The 8,783-nt window shown below is 54.8% G+C and overlaps 1 long non-coding RNA gene across 1 annotated transcript; it reads left to right on the top strand.

The window, feature by feature from the left end:
* The first annotated feature begins 1,970 nt into the window (after positions 1 to 1,970).
* Positions 1,971 to 7,151, top strand: LOC127042658 (uncharacterized). Its single transcript, XR_007772003.1, has 3 exons — positions 1,971 to 2,089; positions 6,267 to 6,350; positions 7,032 to 7,151. It is a non-coding gene; the product is annotated as an uncharacterized LOC127042658 (long non-coding RNA).
* Positions 7,152 to 8,783: the final 1,632 nt, after the last annotated feature.

The following is an 8,783-nucleotide window of genomic DNA, read 5'->3' as shown; positions in this document are numbered from 1 at the left end:
ACAGAAATTGACATTTACCAACAAATACACAATTCTTCCAAGGCTGCCTAGTCTGCAGTTGATGGGTTTAGAGGGACACATTCACTCTTCCAGGTCCCCATTCCAGGCCTGTGCTCTCCAGGTTGTCAACTTCCCGCACTGCTGGGATCCTTCCCTCATCTCCCCCCAAACCACTGCCCCACCCCCACTTCTGGGGTCCCCTCCCTACACTGTCTAACTCCACTGCTGGCAGGATCCCTTCCTGTTCCTTTCATTTCCTGCCTCCACTCTGGGCAAAAGCTCTGCACTCTTCCCACACCAGAAGTTGAACCCAGGCCACCTGGGTGAAAACCAGGAATCCTGACCACTAGCCCATATGGGACTATTGTTGCATCTGACTAAGTGGGTATTCACCCACGACAGCTCATGCTCCAATACGTCTGTTAGTCTATAAGGTGCCACCGGATTCTTGGCTGCTATTATTACTACAACTCAGGCCTTGGCTACACTGGAGAGTTACAGTGCAGGTGGTGGCTTTACAGCGCTGTAACTTACAGCTGGTGTTTGCTTGAGGAGAGAAGCAGCCGAGTGGGCACGGGGGAGAGGGGGTCTGTTTTGGATCAGCGGCTTATCTGGTCTGTGAGAAAAAAAACAAAGGCGGCTATTTGCATTTAGTGAATGAGAGAGGGGTGGGGGAGGAGGCTTGAACTTGCCAGGCAGGGAGCTGACACAGTGTCAGCTCCAAAAATCCACTCGCTCTGTCTCCCCCACGCTCCGTGTCACACTCCACCCCACCCTCCTCTTTTGAAAAGCACATTGCAGCCACTTGAATGCTGGGATAGCTGCCCATAATGCACCACTCCCAACAGCGCTGCAGATGTGGCCATGACAGAGTGCTGGTAGCTGTCACTGTGTCCACACTGCAGCGCTTTCCCTAAACAGCTGTAGGAAGACAGCTTTAACTCCCAGCGTTGGACAGCTGCAAGTGTAGCCAAACCCTCTCTAAGCCGACCCCTTATGAGAACAGCAGGGACTAGCATGACTAGATGTCCCGATTTTTGGGTCTTCTTCTTATATAGGTGCCTATTAACCCCACCCCCATCCCAATTTTTCACATTTGCTGTCGGATCACCCTAGCAGGGGTTGCACACAGGGCTGCATTAACCTTCAGGTGCTGAGGTTTCCCTCTCTCCATTCCCAGAGCCTGTGATCAGGAAACAGACATCAGGGCTCCCAGGTGCTGCACAGACCATGACTGAGATCAGACCCCATATTATGCAAGGTGCTGTACAAACCCTGGGCAACACTGAGACACCCAAGAGGCTCCCCTCAATTTCCCTGAGCCTCTGCTGCCCAACTTCTTCTGAATCCCTCTGGCTCACCCCCCCCCCCACAAAAAAACCCACCTTTCCAAACAGTCCTTCTTTCCTTGCCCCCTGATTCTGGTTTCACACCCTGGGACCATCTCCTCTCTTTGTCTCTCCCCCTCCAGGTGAAGCAGAGATGGAGGCAACTTCAGCCACTGGAGTCAGCCTCAGCGAGCACTGCAGCCGGTCCCGGGGGAGGGGGGGTGTTTGCAGAAACAGGAAGGGAGCAGGGGGTGCTGGGAAGAAGGCGGCAGGAGAACAAAGCTCAGAGACCCAACATGGGGAAATTCCAGGGGGCGGGGCTCTGACACATCCCAGGTGCGGCAGCTCCTGGGGGCGGGGCTCTGGCTCAGCTGGGGGGCAGGGCAGCTCCTCAGGGCGGGGCTCCAGCACAGTGCAGGGGCGGGGCAGCTCCTGGGGCCGAGGCTCCAGCACAGAGCGGGGGCGGAGCAGCTCCTGGGGGCGGGGCTCTGGCACAGCCCGGGGGCGGAGCAGCTCCTGGGGGCGGGGCTCTGGCACAGCCCAGGGGCGGGGCAGCTCCTGGGGGCGTTGCTCTGGCACAGCCCGGGGGTGGGGCAGCTCCTGGGGGCGGGGCTCTGGCACATTGTGACGCGGGGCCCGGGCTGAACAGCTGCTTCCTGGTTCTCCACGTGCTGCCAGCAGCGCTGGAGCTGCCCGAGCCAGAGCGGAGCCGCTGTTCTCAGCTGCAGCCAGGATCTGCCCCCGGCCCCGCTGGGATCCAGGTGGGGACAGAGACTGGGGCCCGGGGGTTCCCCTTGGTGTGGCTGGCGGGGGCGGGAGGGGAGAAGCCGGAGCTGCAGGCGCGGGAAGGGCGGTGGGACATTGTGACCCGGAGCCCCCGGGGAATGAGAGGCGCTGGGGGGCAGGAAAGTGACTCTGCCCCAGGGAGCCTGGGAGAAGCCTTGAAGGCGCCTCGGCACCAGTGGAGCTGCAGGAGGATCCGCCCGCCCGCCCCGCTGGGATGGGGGGGCCGGGGCCCGGCCGTCGTGTGGTGGGGAGGGGCGGACCCCGGGCCAGGCGGGGGTGGGCGGTGTATTAAATCCCTCCCCATAGCAATGTGCTACTCCCGGGCACTGCGCATGCCCAGTAACAGCCGCTGAAGCCGCTGCCCTTCCCTCTGCCCGGACCAGCCGTAACGTTCCGCCGGGCGCTGGGGGCGGGGCTGGAGCGGGGCGGGGGAGTAACAGGGAGCGTGGGAGGGGCGGGCGCAGAGCAGGAAATTGATGGGCAGGGGGGGTCAGGCATCGATGTTGCATGCGATGGGTACTGAGTTGCTGCGGAGAATTCCTTCTTGGGTGCTAGCTGGTGACTCTTGCCCACATGCTCAGGGTTTAGCTTATCGCCATATTTGGGGTCGGGAAGGAATTTTCCTCCAGGGCGGATTGGCAGGTGCCCTGGAGGTTTTTCGCCTTCCCCTGCAGCGTGGGGCACGGGTCGCTTGCTGGTGGTGTCTCTGCAGCTTGAGGTCTTCAAACTATTTTTGAGGATTTCAATAACTCGGTCCTGGGATAGGGGTTGTTATAAAATTGGATGGGTGGGGTTCTGTGGCCTGCCTTGTGCAGGAGGTCAGACTAGATGATCAGATTGGTCCCTTCTGACCTATGAGTCTATGAGTCTATGAGCTGGAGGCAGGGTTCGTGGGGGGCTAAAGGGCACAATCCGGGCTGGGGGGAGGAGCAGGAGTTGAGCTCAGGGGGAGACGCTGGCAGAGCCCCCCCCTTTGGTGTGAGGGCGGAGGTGTCGAGGGGGGAGGAGAAGCCGGAGTTGCAGGGGGGGGAGGTCACTGGGGTGGGGGGGGTAGATCTGTCTCTGTGCAGCCAGGACATTCCCGGGGTGGGAGGGAGGTGAGTTAACTGGATCCTGTCCCTGTTTTTGCCACTTCCTCCCACACACACATTCTCTCAAGATTTCCCCCTTTCTCTCTCATTATCACACGTGGCTATAAAATCCAGGGAGATTCTCCTCTCCCCCCCGCCAATGATCAGCTCTCTAATTGCCTCTGATTTTCCCTTTTCTCTCCATACTTCTCAAATGTCAATTTAAAATCTCTCCGATGGGGGGTGGATTTTCCCACCCATTTTATCTGCAGCGATTTGTCCTTGTTTGGGTGGGAAATTGTTGCCCTGGGTCATTCCCCAGAACATGGCTCCCACTGGAGTGGGATGGGATGAGGTTCCCGTTCTCTGCCAGGGCAGGGAAGGGAAGGGAGGAGCACATCCCCCATGGAGACTGCCCAGACCCCATTTCCCAATTCCCCTGCGGCCCCCTTCCATTGTCCATGGAGCCTTCCAGCTCCCCCCGCCCTTAAATCAACTCCTCAAAGGGCTCTGAGCTGCTCACGTGAATGGTTGCCTCGGGACCATCACATTCTGTTTATGTATTGGACAGTCATATAAAATCCAGTCCAACAGTCCCCCTTTTCCACTAGTTATTTAATAGTAACATCAAATCCCCTCCGATCTTGGTGGTTTTCTCTCATGTTATCAAATGTCGTTTGTGACAGGGTTCTCTCTGCGTGTCTCAAAGATTGATATAAAATACCCCAAACATTTGCCCCACTTCTCTCTAGTTGTTTTATTTCTAAATGAATATGATGGGTTGTTTCCCAATGTGCTAAGATGCAGCCGCCTCTGGGGTGGATCCATGGTGGCCATTATTTGCTAGTGACAGCCCGTGGATCTTTCTTGCCCTCCAGGCCTTCCATTCTCCTGTTAAAGAAGCACTCCCCAGGCTCCCTCTGCCTGTGTGACTGGCCAGCAGGAGGTGGTGTTAACTTTCTAGCCACTTCTCACACTCTGTGAGGTAACACTTGCAGGGGCAGGGAAGGTGTCTGTGTGGGGAGATTGCAGCTGAAGGGGCATTGTGGTAGGGGGAGGCCTCTGGGTGGCTGGGCAGGGGGTACCCTAGTCAGGTTGATGGGTTGTGGAGGTTTGGGGTTTTCGGGGGTGGTGGTTCTGATGTGCCCATCCCTGAGGCTATGGGTCCTGGAGGTGGGTATCGCTGGGGGCCTGGTGGCTGCAGAACAGTGGGGGTGGGTGTCTCTTGGGGAGGCGGGACAGAGGGTTAGAGGGAGCCTGGTTCTGTGCCAGGGGCTCTGTCTGTGCTTCCCCCGCTGGTTCCTGGTTTTGTTGCCATGCCCAGTGCACAGAGCTGGGGGAGGGGATCCCTGGCACTAGGTGAGGGCATGCCAGGGAAGCAGAGTGATGGGTCGCACTGTAAAGCATCAGGGGGTCACACTGGGCAGAGGAGGGGGTCCCAGTGGGGGTGGGGTCCCTTGAGGGGGTCCCTGGCTGCTGGGGGCTCTTGGTGGGGGGAACCCTTTGGGATTCCCAACCTGGCAATCATGGTGTGGTGGGAGTTCTCTGGCCGGTGGGGCTTTGAGGGGTATCTGGGGTCCCTGGCCAGGGACTCTGGGGGCTGCGTCCCAGGGAATATCTGATGGGATCCTGGCTGGGGGGTGTCTGGGGCCCCTGGCTGGGGGGTCTGGGCTCTGGGTGCTAGGGGGTGTCTGGGGGCTGCTGCTAGCCATGATCCTTCTCTCTGGTCAACTTGTACCAGAGTCCTGGCTCCTAGTCACCAGGTCACCAAGTCCATTCCCCAGTCACGTGCCCTGTCACTGTGATAACTTTCTGTCCACTTAGCAAACACTGTTAGTGTGAATTCACAGAATTTACTTTTCTCCTCTTTTGAAAACTGCAGGAACTTTCGGTTCCGTTTGGAAAATTTTTGCCCCCAGTCCTTGTCCTAGATCTGCGGGGGTGAGGGAGGTGGGAAGGGAGTCAGCACTGCCACACGATGGTCTTTTCCACAGCGTTCTGAACTCATTCTTTCTGAAATCCGGTGTCATTGAGACCGTTGTTAATCCAGAGTCACTGTATGGAAAGACAAGGAGTGATTCCAGATGGACAGTGGGTCAAATGAGATCAGCCATTCTCCCTGTGAGGAGGGGCTCCCATTAGCTGCTCTCCCCAGAGAGCTAAAGGAGGGAAGCTGCTCATACACTCCGTCCCTCTCTGCTCAGGATATTGGGGTTCAGCTTCCTGGGTCAGATGCTGCAGCCTCCATTGTGATCTGGGAGACCAGGCTTGGCAGCTGCTGCTCCCCCAGTGGGGCTCTGTGCTGGGAAGTGACCTTAATTAAAGCTTCTTCTCTGCCCGGCCCAGGGGATGACTTTCTGCAGCTGGTCCTAGCCCCCCTAGGGCAGTCCTGGGCCCTGTTACTACTAAATTCTGAGCCAGAGTCTCCAGGTAACTGAAAGACCTCAGGGAATGTCCTAGGGTCTGGCAAGAAAGTGACTCTGCACAAACAACACCACCTCATTTCTCCTCCCATTAGCGGTTGCCAGGAGGAAATCCAGCCATGGGAGAGCAAAGCCCCCAGGAATGGGACTGTCCCAGCCAGAGGGGCAGGGAGAGAGGACAGGGGAAGGAGAGGCTGAAAGGGGCAGTGGGAGAAATGAATGTGGGGGAGAGATTTCCAGCTCTCTAGTCCACCCAGACACATGTATTGCTGCATCCTGGGGCAGAACCACTTTCCAGTGAACAAAACAAGGATCAGACAGAGCAAAAGCCAGTTCATGACTCCATATTCCCCCTGCTGGGGTGTGGCTGCCGTGGGGTCAGTGTCTGAGGGAATCCCCCACAGTGACTCCTTTGGTTCTGCTCTTTTCTAGCCTTGTGTTCAGAGAAGGGGTGAGGGGAGAGAGAAGGGAGGTTAAAATGTGTCTGTGGACTTAGCCTGGCAGGAGGGGCCAGGTCTAAATTGTAATAAACAGATTGAGCATTTCCCAGCATGACAGAATCTAGGGTGTCTGTCTGCAGGGAAAGGGCCTGGGGGAATTGTGATGTGAAATTAACTAAAACCGGTTCTGAAACGCCCACAACTGCCCTTCTCCCCCAGACAGGCTGCAGAATGTTTTGCTCCAGCTCATCCCAGCCTGGCGTGGGACAGGGAAGAGAAATGGCTGCAGTGGAGTCAGTCCAGGTAGAGATTATCGGGGGGTTGCTGGTGGGTTCCTGCTGGAGGAAAGGGAGAGCAAATACACCAGAGGTGGGAAGGTTTGCAGAGTCTGGTTTGGAGGTTGGAGCGGGGCAGGAAATTCACAGCGTGGGGAAAGGAGGAGGCCAGGGTGTGGCAGACCTGCTGGGAGTTATTTACTAAGTGGCCTAGATTCTAGGAACAGACCCAGGAGGTTTGGAGGTGGAAATGCCCTAATTTGTGAAGAGAGAAAATAACCCACCTACATGGAGCTAGTCAAACTGACCAGACTCCTAGTGCTGGAGCCTGACCTCATTAACCATCAGCTGCTGTGAGATATAAAGGGGACACCCATGAGACAGGCTTATTGGAGCTGCCTCTCCCTTCATATCCCACTCCTCACAATGAGGAGGGTGTTGGGCATCCTACCAGCGAGCTCTCCCTGGACCCTGCTAGGGGCTCCATCTCCTGTGTCAGTCAGTGGCTAGTAGGGGGGTGATGGATATGCTGGGAGAGATAAGGGGCTCTCTCTTCATCCCCTCACCCTGGCATTTGCTGGATACTCTGAGCCAGGTCGAGGTGGGACTCTCCTGACTATGATCCACCCAGAGCTTCCATTTGATTCACTCTTCTCTGCCACAAATAGTGGGGCAGCAAGTCCTTAGTGTTGGACTCTTACTCTTTCAGGGGCTGGTGACCTTCAAGGAGATGGCTATGTATTTCACCAGGGAAGAGTGGGCTCTGCTGGACCCCACTCAGAGAGCCCTCTACTGGGATGTCATGCAGGAGAACTATGAGACTGTGACCTCGCTGGGTAAGGGTTCCTGTCCCTTCTGTTCCTGGAAGGGGAAATGAAGAGTGAAGGTTCACGCCACCCCCACAATGCCATCTGTACCCTGTCCTGTTTCAGCATCACCCCAATAGGCCAGTGACACACATAATACCAGAGACCCTCCTCTGCTGCAGAACACTTTGGGAACAGAGCACAGGAGCCGTATTGCACAGTGTCAAATATCTCCTGTTTGCTCAAGTGAAACTGGGGGTTAGGTCTGGCATAACTGTCCCATACCCCTAATCATTTTTCTTGCCCTTTTCTGAACCTTTTCCAATTCCAATATTTCTATTTTTGAGATGGGGTGACATGTGCATGCAGTATTCAAGATGTGGGTGTATCATGGATTTATTTGCTGTTTTTACAAATATGATCTATGAGATATTCTGTCATATCTATCACTTTCTTAATTATTTCCTACATTGTTCACTTTTTTTCACTGCTGCTGCACATTGAGTGGATGTTTTCAGAGAACTATCCACAGTGACTCCAAGATCACTCTCTTGAGTGGAAACAACTAATTTAGACCCCATCATTTTGTATGTATAGTTGGGATTGTGTTTTCCAATGGGCTGCACTATGTGCTATCCTGTCATCTAGTACTGCTAAGATCCTGGATTCAGTAATATCCCTGCCCTTCCTGTTCCCTTTCTCCACCGAACCAAGCCAGCCCATGCTTCCTGTTCCCAGCTTCCCCAGGATTCTCGCACTGTCTCTGAACCTCTCTGTCAGCAAGAAGCAGTGCCAGGGACACTTGCCCTCTGTCTGGAGTCTTCGATTTCTGGGACATGGATTTACTTTCTCTGTGTTGTAAGAGGCTCTGTCATAATGAGTGTCTGTGATGTTACCCAGAGTACAATCTGGACTGTTAAATAGCTGTACCTCAGTCCTCCAGCATGGGGTGCCTTTTCCACTGTTTTCCCGCGAGAACAGCCCCTCTTGGCCAATTAACACACAGTCTCCAGCATGTAACTCACTCCCAGCTACACAGTATTGAGTGCTGCTAGACAGCCACTCATGAATTACACCTCAGGAGAAAACCAGCAAATTCTCAAGTGCCCAACTTTCCCCCAGAAATGTGCATCTTGCATTGTCCAGCACGCTACTGAACGACCCAAGCTCATATGAAGTCTGTCATTTCATCAGCGGAAAATGACATGCACCAGCTTGTTATCCCAAACAGAGTTTCCGACACACTTCAATCCACACATACTGGTTAGATGAACAATAAACCAAGCTTGTTAACTACCAAAAACTAAAACTAGGCCCAGTCCATGAAAGGGGCACTCCCAGGAGAGACTGTATAAAGGCTGGAACATGAAACACCTTTGTAAACCTGAGACAGCTGCCTTGGGGACAATGACAGGGAGAATCCCCCAAAGTGACTCCTTTGTTTCTGCTCTTCTCTGGCCTCCGATTGTTCCTTCCAACGTGGAGTACTTTGCACTTGTCTCTACTGAATTTGATCCTATTTACTTCAGATCATTTCTCCCGTTTGTCCTGATCATTTTGAATTTTAATCCAATCCTCCAAAGCACTTACAACCCCACCCAGCTTGGTGTTGTCCGCAAACTTGATACGTGTAAGAGAGAGACTGTTACTGGGAG

Source organism: Gopherus flavomarginatus, unplaced genomic scaffold, assembly GCF_025201925.1.
Source record: "Gopherus flavomarginatus isolate rGopFla2 unplaced genomic scaffold, rGopFla2.mat.asm mat_scaffold_844_arrow_ctg1, whole genome shotgun sequence".
In the NCBI taxonomy this organism is placed as follows: Eukaryota; Metazoa; Chordata; order Testudines; family Testudinidae; genus Gopherus; species Gopherus flavomarginatus.
The sequence above is the reverse complement of the archived record's forward strand: the minus strand, read 5'-3'. Positions and strand labels throughout refer to the sequence as shown.